This window comes from Meleagris gallopavo, chromosome 15, assembly GCF_000146605.3.
Source record: "Meleagris gallopavo isolate NT-WF06-2002-E0010 breed Aviagen turkey brand Nicholas breeding stock chromosome 15, Turkey_5.1, whole genome shotgun sequence".
Taxonomy (NCBI): domain Eukaryota; kingdom Metazoa; phylum Chordata; class Aves; order Galliformes; family Phasianidae; genus Meleagris; species Meleagris gallopavo.
This window is the reverse complement of record NC_015025.2, coordinates 1,493,679-1,505,761: the sequence shown is the minus strand read 5'-3', so window position 1 is coordinate 1,505,761 and position 12,083 is coordinate 1,493,679.

Here is a 12,083-nt window from a genome sequence, read left to right as displayed (position 1 = left end):
TCACTTGATGACTTATCACACCCAGTATTCCCTCTGCAGCCATCCTCAGATTGGACATCCCTGGGGCAGAGGACTCCCCACAAGTAGAAAGAGGCTCCGAGGGGTCAGAGAGTTGGCTTTGGAGCCTCAAATAACAGAGCACGTGCTGCCCTGTTTTCTTCAGCATCTGTGTAAATGGGCTGCTCTGTGCTGTGGACGATGCTTGGTTGGCGTGGAGGCTGAGGCTGTGTATTTATGGACAAAAGGATGTTAATGTGAGCTTAATTGTGTGGCAATCAGCTGGAGGATGCTCAGCGCTGAAGATGCTGTGGATGCTGTATATCGGTGTCGAGAGAGCAACAAAACCCCAGCACAGAGTTCCAGCAGCACGGGATTGTGTTGGGGACACTGAAGGTGGGATGTGCGCATCCTCTACGTATCCCCCAGCCCCGCGGACAGCCCGGGCCCGGCGGCAGGGGGCTGTCACGGTCCGGCCGGGCTGCGCGGGCGGTGGGAACGGCCGCGGGGGCGGTGGGGCTCAGCTCCGGGCTCCGCGAATCCCTGCGGATGGCGAGTGTGGGAAGAAAGGCTGGGAAAGCAAGCGGCACGTCCCCCCGGAGCCGGGGCTGAATGCGTGGGGCCTCCGGGAGCGCCGGCGCGGGGCTTAACTCTGTGCACGCCGCTGCCCGGGGCTGGGATTTGCAGCTCGAGATGTGATTTCCCCGCACCGTGGACAGCCTGGACCGTAGGAGCATCCTCCCCACATCCCACATGTTCTCCCACTCGTTGAAATCTTTATCCTGGGCCGATACTGACGGTGCATGTGAAGGAGCACCACCTCTCAGGAACTCCACTGCAGGTCCTGGAGAACGGTGCAAAAATCCCTTTCGCTATCATGTCGGGGTGGGAGAGCAGCGGGAGAACAAACCAGGCAGATCCCCGTCGTGTACAGCCAGCACTGGGCCCGGTTTCTTCACACACAGAGGCAGTGTGGAGTGACGGCCCTGCACACTGTCACATGTCTCTGTGCTACAGACAAGCGGGGACAGCTCAGGGAATCGCATTAAAAATGGTCATGTTGGCAGCTGCTGCGTGCTGAACATTTCTCCCCTTCAAAGGAGCGTGTGTTTTTCACAGGGAGAAGGAGAGGAAGGAGCAGTCTGTCCCAGGTATCAGGCTGATGCTTTTGTCCTGAGCAATTTTCATCTTAAGAATAAAAGAACTGCATAAAGGGAAATACTGCTGAGCACACTTGGTTTGCAATTTTCCAGCCTTTAAAGGCTGGGCCCATCACTTTCCTCCCAGTGCGGCTTGTTCTCTGGCCCCTGAGGACACTGTTTCCTTGCCAGATACTAATTTTCAAACCTCAGCTCTTTCAGCCCGTTCCAATAAACATCACAAGAATGTTTCTAAATAGGGAATATGTCTTTTTTTTTTTTTCTTCTTTTTTTCTTTTTTTTTTTCTTTCCTTTTTTAAGCATTAAGACAGGGGAAAAGAGTTTGTAAAATGCTCACAGTCTTCCTTAGCAGCTTGTCCGGGCAGCAGAGGTTCATGGAGGCAGTGAAGGGTTAAAGATGTTGGAGCTCAACTCCGGCTGAGGTTGTAAAGCCAAGGACTGATGCTGTGGTATGGGGGTGGGTACAGAGGGCTTGCCTGCTTGTTCATGGTTCCCATGCCCATTTCTACCCTGTCCACCCATCCCTTCATTTCTCCACCCTTTCATTCATTCCACCATCCATGGCAAAGCCACCACTGAGCCAAGGTGTTGGCTTCAGAGCATGGGAGGAACATGGGCTACTGTACTGAGCTGCCAGGCTTATTAGTGATTATTTTAATTAGGTGGGAGCTTAGAAATATCTCTGCAAACAGAGAAGCTGCTGTAAGGCTAGGTGCACTTTTGGGTTGGCCGAAGTGCCCAGCTCAGGCACGGCCTGCTGCACATGGGATGGCTGCAGGATGCTCTGCTCTATCAGCCACGCATGGGTGCTATGGCAGCCCCGAAAAAGAACAAAAAATGCTTCAGCAAAAGAGGCTGAGAGAGCTCAGTCCTCTCCATTTGCAAAGGGAAAACGGTTGCAGTGTGCAAATACCCCAGTGCCTGCAAGGCAAAGCCAAATGAATCGTGAGAGATTGATGCTTTTCTGGGTGACGTGCTTTAGCCAGGTATGAATTCCCAGCTTGGTTCTAGGATGTGGCAGATCAGGCTTTGCTATCTGATCCAATGAGCTTCCCCAGCTTAAGGTCTGTCCTCTAAACCCCCAGAAGTGCTGGGAGGGAGCAGTGCTGGTCTCCAGGTGGTGGAGGAATGGTGCCTGGCAGATTGTATGCAGTTCCCTGGGCACTGCACACCCCAAAGGCTGCCCTGTAAAATAACATAGTTCTAATGCACAGATGGAGAAGTGTTGACTTGTGGAACAATAATGACACCACTAACAGGGGACGAAGCCCAAAGTCAATGTTAGAGTGGCCTATAGCCCAGTGCTGGGTGCTGGCAGATGTTCCAGAACAGAAAACCACTTCTGCTCCAGCTTCCCCAACACAAGGCTGAATCACATTTAACTTAATCAAGCTTCCTTTCTTTTTCTTCTTTTTTTCTTTTTCCTGGAGAACATCTATTTGCAATTTCAGTCATCCCGTGCTTGCCATGCGTAGAGCCATCCTTTTAACTCCCTTTCCTGGATGTAATTTCTTAGACTTTCTGTGCAATCCATCTGCGTGGATCCCAGCGCATACAAATCCGATGGCACTATTATAATCAGGCTTAAATGCTGCAGCAGCCCGCTACCATTTAAGCTAATAGCTCCCAGCAGGCAAAGGTTGTTATCCTTTATGGACCAGCCCTCTGGGGAGCCACGGGAACAGCTTGCAACAACGGGTAATGCATTTGGAAGTTGCCAAACTTTACTTACTGCCTTCCGAGTCCCTGGCAGTTGGTGATTTTTTAAAAAAATTATTCTTATTTCTTTTCTAATTCCACAGCAATGATTTCTGAGGGTGGTTTTCCATTGCGATTCAGACCTTTCCCTTGGTAATTGTTTGCTGAAATTCCTGGGATTATCAGCAGCCACCAGCACGTGGGGCTGGAAGCATTTGCCGCCACGTTTGCAAATGGAGACGCCTTTGTTTAAAAGAGTTGATATTTATTAGGAATGCCAGCAGAATAAAAACATGCACAGATGGAGAATAAATCTTTCTGAACAGCCGTGCAGCACTCCTTGATCATTCAATAAACATCATATTTTAGCACCTTTCGTCCCTCTCAGGCAGCTCTGTACCTGTTACAAGCGGGGCTCCCTGAAGATGAGATTACTTGCCAGCTCTTGTTAAGCTGCTGCCTTTTCCATTTGCTTTTAATTTTTTCAGGCTGCCTCTCTGACACTGAGATTTTTCCACATTGCTCTCTGCAAAAGGACAAGCTTACACCTTATGGAGGTTTTTGGGATGAAATGTAAATATTTTTTTTGCTTATCATCAGAAGTCATGCCTTGGAACACTGTGGAGGTGGTCAGAGAGAGCTGTTTCAGATCACATTCGCTTCATACAACGCACCAAACCCAACAGCTGATTGGAGCAGTGGTTCAGAGTGAGTAGATTCAGCCATGGGAGGAGGGTCAGTTGTGTGTTTGTGGATCCTGAGCATCATATTAACAGGTGAGCACGTCCTTCCTTGTGTATGTTTGGATACAGGCAGGTTGTGCCCATGCTCCCGTGCTGCTCCTCCTGGATAAAGATGGGCTGCAGCATGGGGTTTGGGAAGGGTCCATGGCTCAGTGACATGCCCAGCTGTTGAGGCCATGGTCACATGGATCTTGGCAGAGCTGAGGGGGGAAGGGAGGAAAAAAAAGGGATATTTCAACCCAAATCCTTCCTGCCTACAGAACACTGCAGGATGTAGTGAGCACATCGCTGAGCACGTCGCCTCCAAGAGCTGATGTCTAGTGGCCTGGCACTCAGCTGTACCAATGGAGGTGTACAAGGAGCAAAGCTCCCTCAGAAGCCACGAGAAGCATCCAGAAACCCAGATCCAGTTAATCTGCTGGATTAACTGATCCTCTTGAAAACCCCCGCCTGCCTTGTGCACATGGAAGCAAAGCTCTGGCCGTGCAGCAAATCTCCTGCTTGGATACTCAAAGGTCTTCTGGTCAGGGACTGCAGGAGCTACACCTCGCTGGGAGCAGAGGGTTGCCATGGGATGAGCTGTGTGGATGCTGGAGACCAACATATTGAAAACATCTGGGGCCATGGGGTTGAAAGGCAGAACACCTACAAGCAGAAGGCAGACCCTACGTGTACTGGGACAGAGATTTGTGTCTTTGTGTGGGAAGGCAGCTCCAAGCTCATGAGTTGCATGGCCTTTGGCCGCAGCCTTTGGAGGGCAGATGGGTGATAATGGTGAGAACTTTGAGCACATGGATCAAGTGCTTTGGTGGGACGGGTGTGCAGCCCCATGGTCCTGGTTGATCCTGAGTGTGCGGCTGGATTCCCCCCACCTGCTTAACGAGGATTAGAGCTCTGGAAGTTATTACACAAGAAAACAGGCATTAAAAAAAAGAAAAAAAAAAGCTATACACGGGTTGCAAATCGATCACAAGGTGGGACAGATCCCAATTAGGGCGGTTTGCAACGCTTGGCATCACGCAGCCCCTGCTTACAAACATGCTGTGCTGGAAGGCATGCCTGGGATAAATGGCATCACACTGACGAGCCATCCCTCAACACTGTGCTCTGGATTCGTTGTTTGGTTTGCTCCCGTCTTGTATGCCACTCACTACACAAATCTTCTTCTGGGGACAGAATTATTCATCTCCTTGGCCTAGATAACATTAATGGGACGCAAACTAATGGACTGATTTTTCACAACACTCCGAGATGAATGTGCTTCTTAAACCTCATTGTATGAGGGAAGGACTGAAGCATAGAGCATTGGAGGTCCAAAGATCACTCTATGTGTGGCTGTGAAATCTGACGCAGAGAAGCTGCAGGAGGGATTCCTTGGCCTCCCTATTGCAGCCGTGGGATGTGGGCACCTTGGGGAGCCCGCAGGTGGTCCGAGCTTCACTGCAGCTACCTGACTGCATGCACATCTGTGCCACCTGAACTCCATTTTCAGCCAGTACCCCTTGTTCTTAGACGCACTCCATGTTTCTCTATGCCACCCCACGCTTTGCGCATCAACCTTCTTCCCCTCTCTCTCAGCATCTCTCCTTTTGTGAGTGGTTTGTTTGCTGACCTCGTGCCTTCTCTGAGCTGTCTTCCAGGATCCTGGCAGGAGTTTTTTTCACTCCCTGGGTGGTTACAGCTGATTCAGAGCCCATCCATGCATGCAGAAATTTAAATAATAAATCAGCTCTCTCAGCCACTGAACACCCCATGCACATGAATGCAAAGGCTGGGATCTGTCCCAGGCTGGGATAACCGCATTATTATTATGGTGAAATTGCTGGGAATTGTGAGCTTGTGAGCTCTTCCCATCTGCCCACAACACTGCATCCCTGCTTGTTTTGGCTCCGCTCAGGAGGAAACAATTGTTTTGGGATGCTCAGAATGTCAGAGCGGAGGGGAAGATGCGGGCTGAGAGCTGAACAGAGGGCTGAGAACAAAATCTGGGGTGCGGGAAGATAAAGGAGTGCTGTGTGACCCACGTGCACAGAACCACTGTGCTAAATTCTCTGCTACAGAGGCCTAAAAGGTTTTTATCCTTTAACTAACACAGTGGTGAGGGGTTTATTCAAGTAGAAAATTTTTAATTGCATTCTCTTGTAGTCAAATATTAATGGAAGGACCTTGTACAAATAAAAGTGAATAATGCAACAGCTTAGCTGACAACATTGTTTCACATTCATTGCAGATTGTGAACCTTCATTAAAATGGATTATTTTTGCTTTGGAGATTTAACCAGCAACATGACTTTCCCCTCTCACTGGCCCTGTTATGCCTGAGCCCACAGAGAGCTCGGTCCAAGGAGGAGCTTGCAAAATTAATTCTGAAATAAGAGGCTGAAACTTCCAGGATGTGAATTCCTCGTGTCCCTCAGCTCCAGCAGGGCTCGCACGGAAATGTGCTGGCAGTGAGTCTGAGCAGAACCCTGCGATGCAGGAGGTCTCGGGAGGTAGGCAAGTAACGCAGGGAAAACAGAGAGAATCTATGGAAGGACGGTCGTCACACCTCTAATTCCTTGCTATTTTTAGTCTTAAAACATTATGAATGTATAGGAAACGAAGCACCTATGGAAGTTGCCCCTTTGCAAAATGATGAATGATTCAAAAGTGCTGTTGCAATCACCGGGCTCTCTTTTTCTAAGAAGCTTTGTAATGTGCGCTGCATGGGGCCAGCTTGCTCCAGAGCAGCACAAAACACCTGAGATAAATTAACTCTTGCCCCCTGAATATTAATGTCTAGTGAATTGGAGTGGAAAGCAGTGGGAGGGGGGCCAGTAAGGGAAGGTCCCTTATACCCCAAGGTGTCCTGTTGCGGTGCTGTCTCAATTTACCCCCAGCATCACTGCTCTGGAGCAGCAGAAAGCAGGAATGATTGCTCTGAGAGGTCTGCATGTATCTCCTGGTGCTCAGCCTCATGTCCTACATGGATTTCATTGATGCATTTGCTGCTGGCAGCTCACAGCAGAGGTGTGCAGCTCCTGGTGTGCATTTGAGTCAGCACAAGGATGGCCAGGCTGCTGTTGCACCAAGAGCCACTCAGTGCTGGTGGTTTTATGTCCACACAATGGTCTCACTGCAATGTTAGGGAGCCACTGCCATGGCAATACTTACAGTCTATAAAACAGCAATTATGCTTGTTATTAGATCATCCCATTTACAGCCTGAATCCTTTGCCCATGGTGCATGCAAAGCAACACAGTGACTCTGAATGCTGGGTTAATCTGTCCTAATTCATTATGCAAATCACCAGGACAATAACCAGAGACAAATGCTCCATGCCCTAAAAGCACCCAGACTCCTTTAACAGTGACCCTCAAAAATGATGGCATGGCTGCAGATGTCTGCAAGAAGAACGCTCTGCTATTTGAAGGCTCTGTTTGAGCTTCTGGGGCCCCTCTGCCCCTTCCATGCAGCAGAGTGCTCGGATGTTTGGGTCAGCGTCCTCAGCCCAAATGAAGCTCCCCTGAGGCAGATGTGATAGGCTCATGCTCTACACACCAAATCCATCCATGCTGCACCTGCATGCCACGCACGTCCCAACCCTGACTTAGACATCTCCAGATATGCCCAGACATTCCCAAGGGCATCACTGCAGGAGCCCACCAAGGATCCCCGCCCAATGTTTCTTGACACAGCTCTTATGGGCCTATGAATATTATGGCAAATTCCTCACTATGGTTTCCTTACCCCAGCACTTCCTGTCACAGAGACCCAAGACACAACTACTCTTCTTGACCTGACCATGGCCAATGAAGATCTGGGATTGTTCTGTGTTTTGTGACTCATCCTCCCATTGCCGCAGGGAGAAACAAAACCACCAGGGGATGCCAGATAGATTCTTGTCTCTGCCTGGATTTCTGCTGCTTGGGAGAGAATCTGGGCTGTGGCAATGAATATTTTAAAATGTGGGGCTTAGGATCTCGATGGCAACATGTTTTAGCAGCACACTTCAAAGCAAATACAGATATGGCTGTGTCTGGGCTCTTCGCTGTCTACAGGCGCTTCCCAGCTCTGCTAGCGGAGCTGCTAGACTTTGCATGATCTGCAAGATACGGGAGGGCTTTTCCTCGCCTCCCCCCGCATTTTTATTCAAATAAACCTTGGGATAATTACATGCAAAAATCCTGTGCTCCTGCAATGTTGATATTGCACATTCGGAAATCGCTGCAGAGGGGATGCATGTGGGCAGAGCCATACGGACGGTGGCAGCTGGCTGCCAGGCTGGCACAGAGCGGCTCGCCGCCAGCCGCAGAGGAGCCCAGGCGAGTGCAGACGCCTCCCACGGTCTCACACTTTGCTGCAGCACCGAATTTGCCTCCGCAGGAGCACCTCCAAGAAGCGGTTGCCATGGGCTCAGCTGGAGACCAAGAGGTGTCCCGGGGGAGCAACTCCAGCTGGGAGCTGGAGTGCCAGCGGCCGTCGGCAGAGCCCAACACACAGCTCACAGTGGTATTCATAGAATCACAGAATATCCTGAGCTGAAAGGATGCACGAGGGTCGTTTGTGTCCAACCCCTGGCTCCACGCAGCACCAACCCAAAATCTATGTCTGAGAGCACGGTACAAATACTCCTTGAGCTCCAGGAGCTCGGGGCTGTGCCCACTGCCTTGGGCAGCCTGTTCCATGCCCACCACCCTCTGGTGCAGAACAGTTCCCTGACCTCAAGCCTGACCTTATATTGAGATGCCTGTCAGCTGAAACTCAGCACAGTCAAGGTGAGGACTCATTTCTTAAGCTGGTCCTCAGCTGTCTTCATACTCAGGCCGTGAATATGCTCATGCCTCTGCATCCCCGAGCTTCCAGAGCTGGGAGTGTATTTTAGGATAAACTTCAGTAGGAAGCAGGGAGAGGAGCAGAGATGGGATGGGAAGAAGATGGAGTGGAGAGGAGAGCTGTGGGGCTGAGCAGCTCACAAAAACCCACAGCATTTCATGGAAACATAGAATCATAGAATGGCTTGGGATGGAAGGGACCTTAAAGATCACTGAGCTTCAAACCCCAGCCATGGGTAGGGTTGCCAACCATTAGATCATTCTACCCAGGGCACCATCCAACCTGGCCTTGCACAAGAAAAAGGTTCTGCTGTTTACACCACTCATTGGAAGCACTGGAGATGGAGGAAAGCTGCAATGCCATGGGCAACCTTTAGCCTCAGTTTCCATGAGGATGCTTCCTCTTCTGCACACCGCAGGGCAATTTTCTGCTGTCACATTTAGGTTGGGTTTCTCCAGCAAAAATAGCAGCTGTGGCAGATGGGGCTTCTGAGATTTTGGTTTTCACCTTGGCAAAAATTTCAAATTTTAAGTTCTCTTAGATAGATAGAGAAATAAATAAATAAATAGCTAAATAAATAAATAAATAGAATGAAGGCCTTTGGGAAATAATTCTGGGGGTGTTCAGGTTCTCACAAAGAAAATGACTCCACAAAACAAACAAGCAACCCAAAATTTTTTTGAAGTCTGCAGGTGTTTTTTTTGCTGAACCTGCCATTTTCTGTTCAAACCTAATTTTTTTCTTGAAAAGAGAAGGTTGTAATTATTATCATTATTATTATTATTATTATTATTATTAATATTATTATTTTAGACAGTGATAAAGATCCAAAAGAAATTGAGATTAATAATCTTCCAAACGTCTTGAAAATATTTGCTATGTGCTGATTTTCGCCACTATTATCTTCCTCAGGAAACCAGGCTCTTCCCATGCCTCTGCCTAGGGGTTTGCTCTATTATTTGCACTATTAATTGTATTATTAGCCTCATTGTTTCAGTGGGCACAGGTGAAAACCCCTCAGTGCCATGTCTGGGTCGCCCTGCCCCACTCACCAACCCAGTCTCCACCAGCAAGGAGCTGTGCATCCTATATCTCCATGTTCTGTATCACCCTTTCAGTTTAATTCCTAAAATCTTCCTTGAGTGCCTCCAGGCGGAGGAGGGTTCCTCTGCTGTATATCTGGAGGGGATACATCGCATTTATGCTATTCCTATTACAAAATTACAAGATAGGGTTTTCCTAGCTCATCAGTGCTGCCCATGCCTACTCCTACCAAGCTGGGGAGCTGAGATTGCCTGTAAGAAGGACTTAGACATCAAAAATAGCAAATCTTCTAAGTTTGGCATTGTTGGAAGGGTAAAACTTGAGGAGAATGTGTTCACTGCAGTTCTGAAAGACAAAAAAAAAAAGAAGAAGACAAAACAAAACAAAAAGCATATGTAAATGGTGCTGGGATTTGCTATCTTGGCAAGACTGCACACTGTTCTCAGTGGTGGCCTGGTGCAGAGCTGTATGGCTGAAGGAATCGCACTGTGTGTGTGTGTGGAGTGGCTCAGGGATAAAAACATGGATTTAGGGAGCTTATACAAGTGGGGAAAATCTTGGGAGAAACTGAAAAAGGGGAGCTGGTGAGGGGACACTAGGAGCTGCTCCATGCCAGATCCAAATGGACCCAATGCCAATGGCCAGATCTGAGCTGTGAGTGATGCTGGTCGTGCTCCCCTATGCTGAGTCTGTTTTGCCTGTGATGGTATTCAGTGGATGATCTCCCTCTCCTTATCTCAGCCTCAGCCTTTTTTCACTGTATTTTCTCCCTTGGTGCGTTAAGTGAGCAGTGGGGTGGAGCTGAGCTCATGCTGGTGTGAACCCACCACACCTCCATGCGATTTCTCGAAGCTCTGCCTTCAAGTTACGTGTTTGTTGTTGCTCAATTAGCTCTAAGGAGATAAGACAGGTATCACTAACATTTAAACTGAGGAGAAGAAAACAGCAATTTACATAAATTAATTAAGAGACTGACCTCGATCCCCAACACTCCTCAGAGAGCCAGGGGAAAAAAAACTGTTTATTAAGTCAATACTGAGTTTGACACCTGAATCAAGCTTTACCCAAACCGAATGACAAAATTAATCCGCAGCAAAATGCACCGTAACTCCCATCACTTCAGTCATTTATTTTTTAAGCTAGCCCAGCAATTTATTTTTAAACATATCAGTACGTTATGTTCCATGACATTTCACATCTACAAAAACACCATATGTATTGGCAAGTGATTACTCATTGGAAGTGCCATATCATGGATGCGAGTATATCTGGCAGCCTGGATTTTCCCCACCTCTTTTGGGTCTGTGCCCTCATTGTTTCATGCACGCTTTCTCATTGGGCAAACTGGGCTGAGGGACAGTTTTATACTGTGCTATAAATTGTTGGGTGGGCGTCATGAGAATGCAGCTTCACTTCGTGAGCCATGGAGGGTGCTGACCATGGTCTGCCAACACTCAGAGCAGCGCTTTGTCACTGGACAAGACCCAGAGGGTGACACAGTCCCACCTGTCCCCAGTGTGCATCCCACCCTGCTGTGTCAGCATCGCAGCTTGCTGACCAAGCACGTCTTCAATCCACCAATGGTTTTAGTGCGTCTTACAGCCCTCCTTCCCTGTAACCTGATGATTATTTCTGAGCCATCCCTCGATGCTCACATCCCACAGGCAGTGACTTTTATCATGGAGCTGCAAACCTGCAGTTTTCTCTGCCTTGTGGCTGAGCTGACAAGAGCAAATTGGGCTGAAATGCCCAGGTTTGAGGGAGAGAGCAAGCAAGCTGCTTTGTGCCTGGCTGCGTGCACCAGAACCAGGGCTGGGCTGAGTTTCTCACACATCGGGATCTCCATCTTCCTGCTGGGATCTGTCTTTTCTCAGCAAATCGTTTAGCCCGGGCAAAATATTCCAGGGATAAATCTAGAAGTGGTCATGGAATTGGCTCAGACATATGGTAGTGTCTGAGCAAGAGGTGTCCTCACGTATCGCACACCTCCTGACACCTTTCTATTTATATGGCTGTTCCACCTGCTTGAAGGGAATAGCAGCAAACAGGAGCGAGGCACTATTTAGCAGACCATCAGGAATAACAGGATGGAAAAAAAAAGAAAAAAGGATCCAGGTGCTTGAAGACAGAATATAAACCATAATTAAAACCTAGCAGTGCTGCTATGACAGATGGTACAATACGTACCCTGAAAATTGTCCATGAACATTTATTTAATATCTGAGCACACTAACTGCTAGCAGGCGGTGCAGCTATTACCAGAGCACCACTATGTCGGTCACATCCAGGAAGAAATTCACAGCTCCCATAAAATCCATGGAGCGTCGGGCAGTCTGACACGAGGATGGCTGTGCTCATTGCTGATACACTGACATGGGTGCAGAGAGAATACCCATGGCAACATACGTTGCAGAGATATTATGAGCCAGCATGCAAATGAGCTCCCAGAAAAATTACAATAAGGGCTTTTGTTTGCTCGGAGGAACGTTTTTGAGGTATTTTGAAGTGGAATTTGCTGTCCTGGAGTGGGATGGTGTGTTCTGCAGCACTGACACGAGCTTTCTTAACCAGCTCCTCGTTATTGCTTTAAAAAGGCAGCACAAGAATAACTCCTGCACGTCCATCAT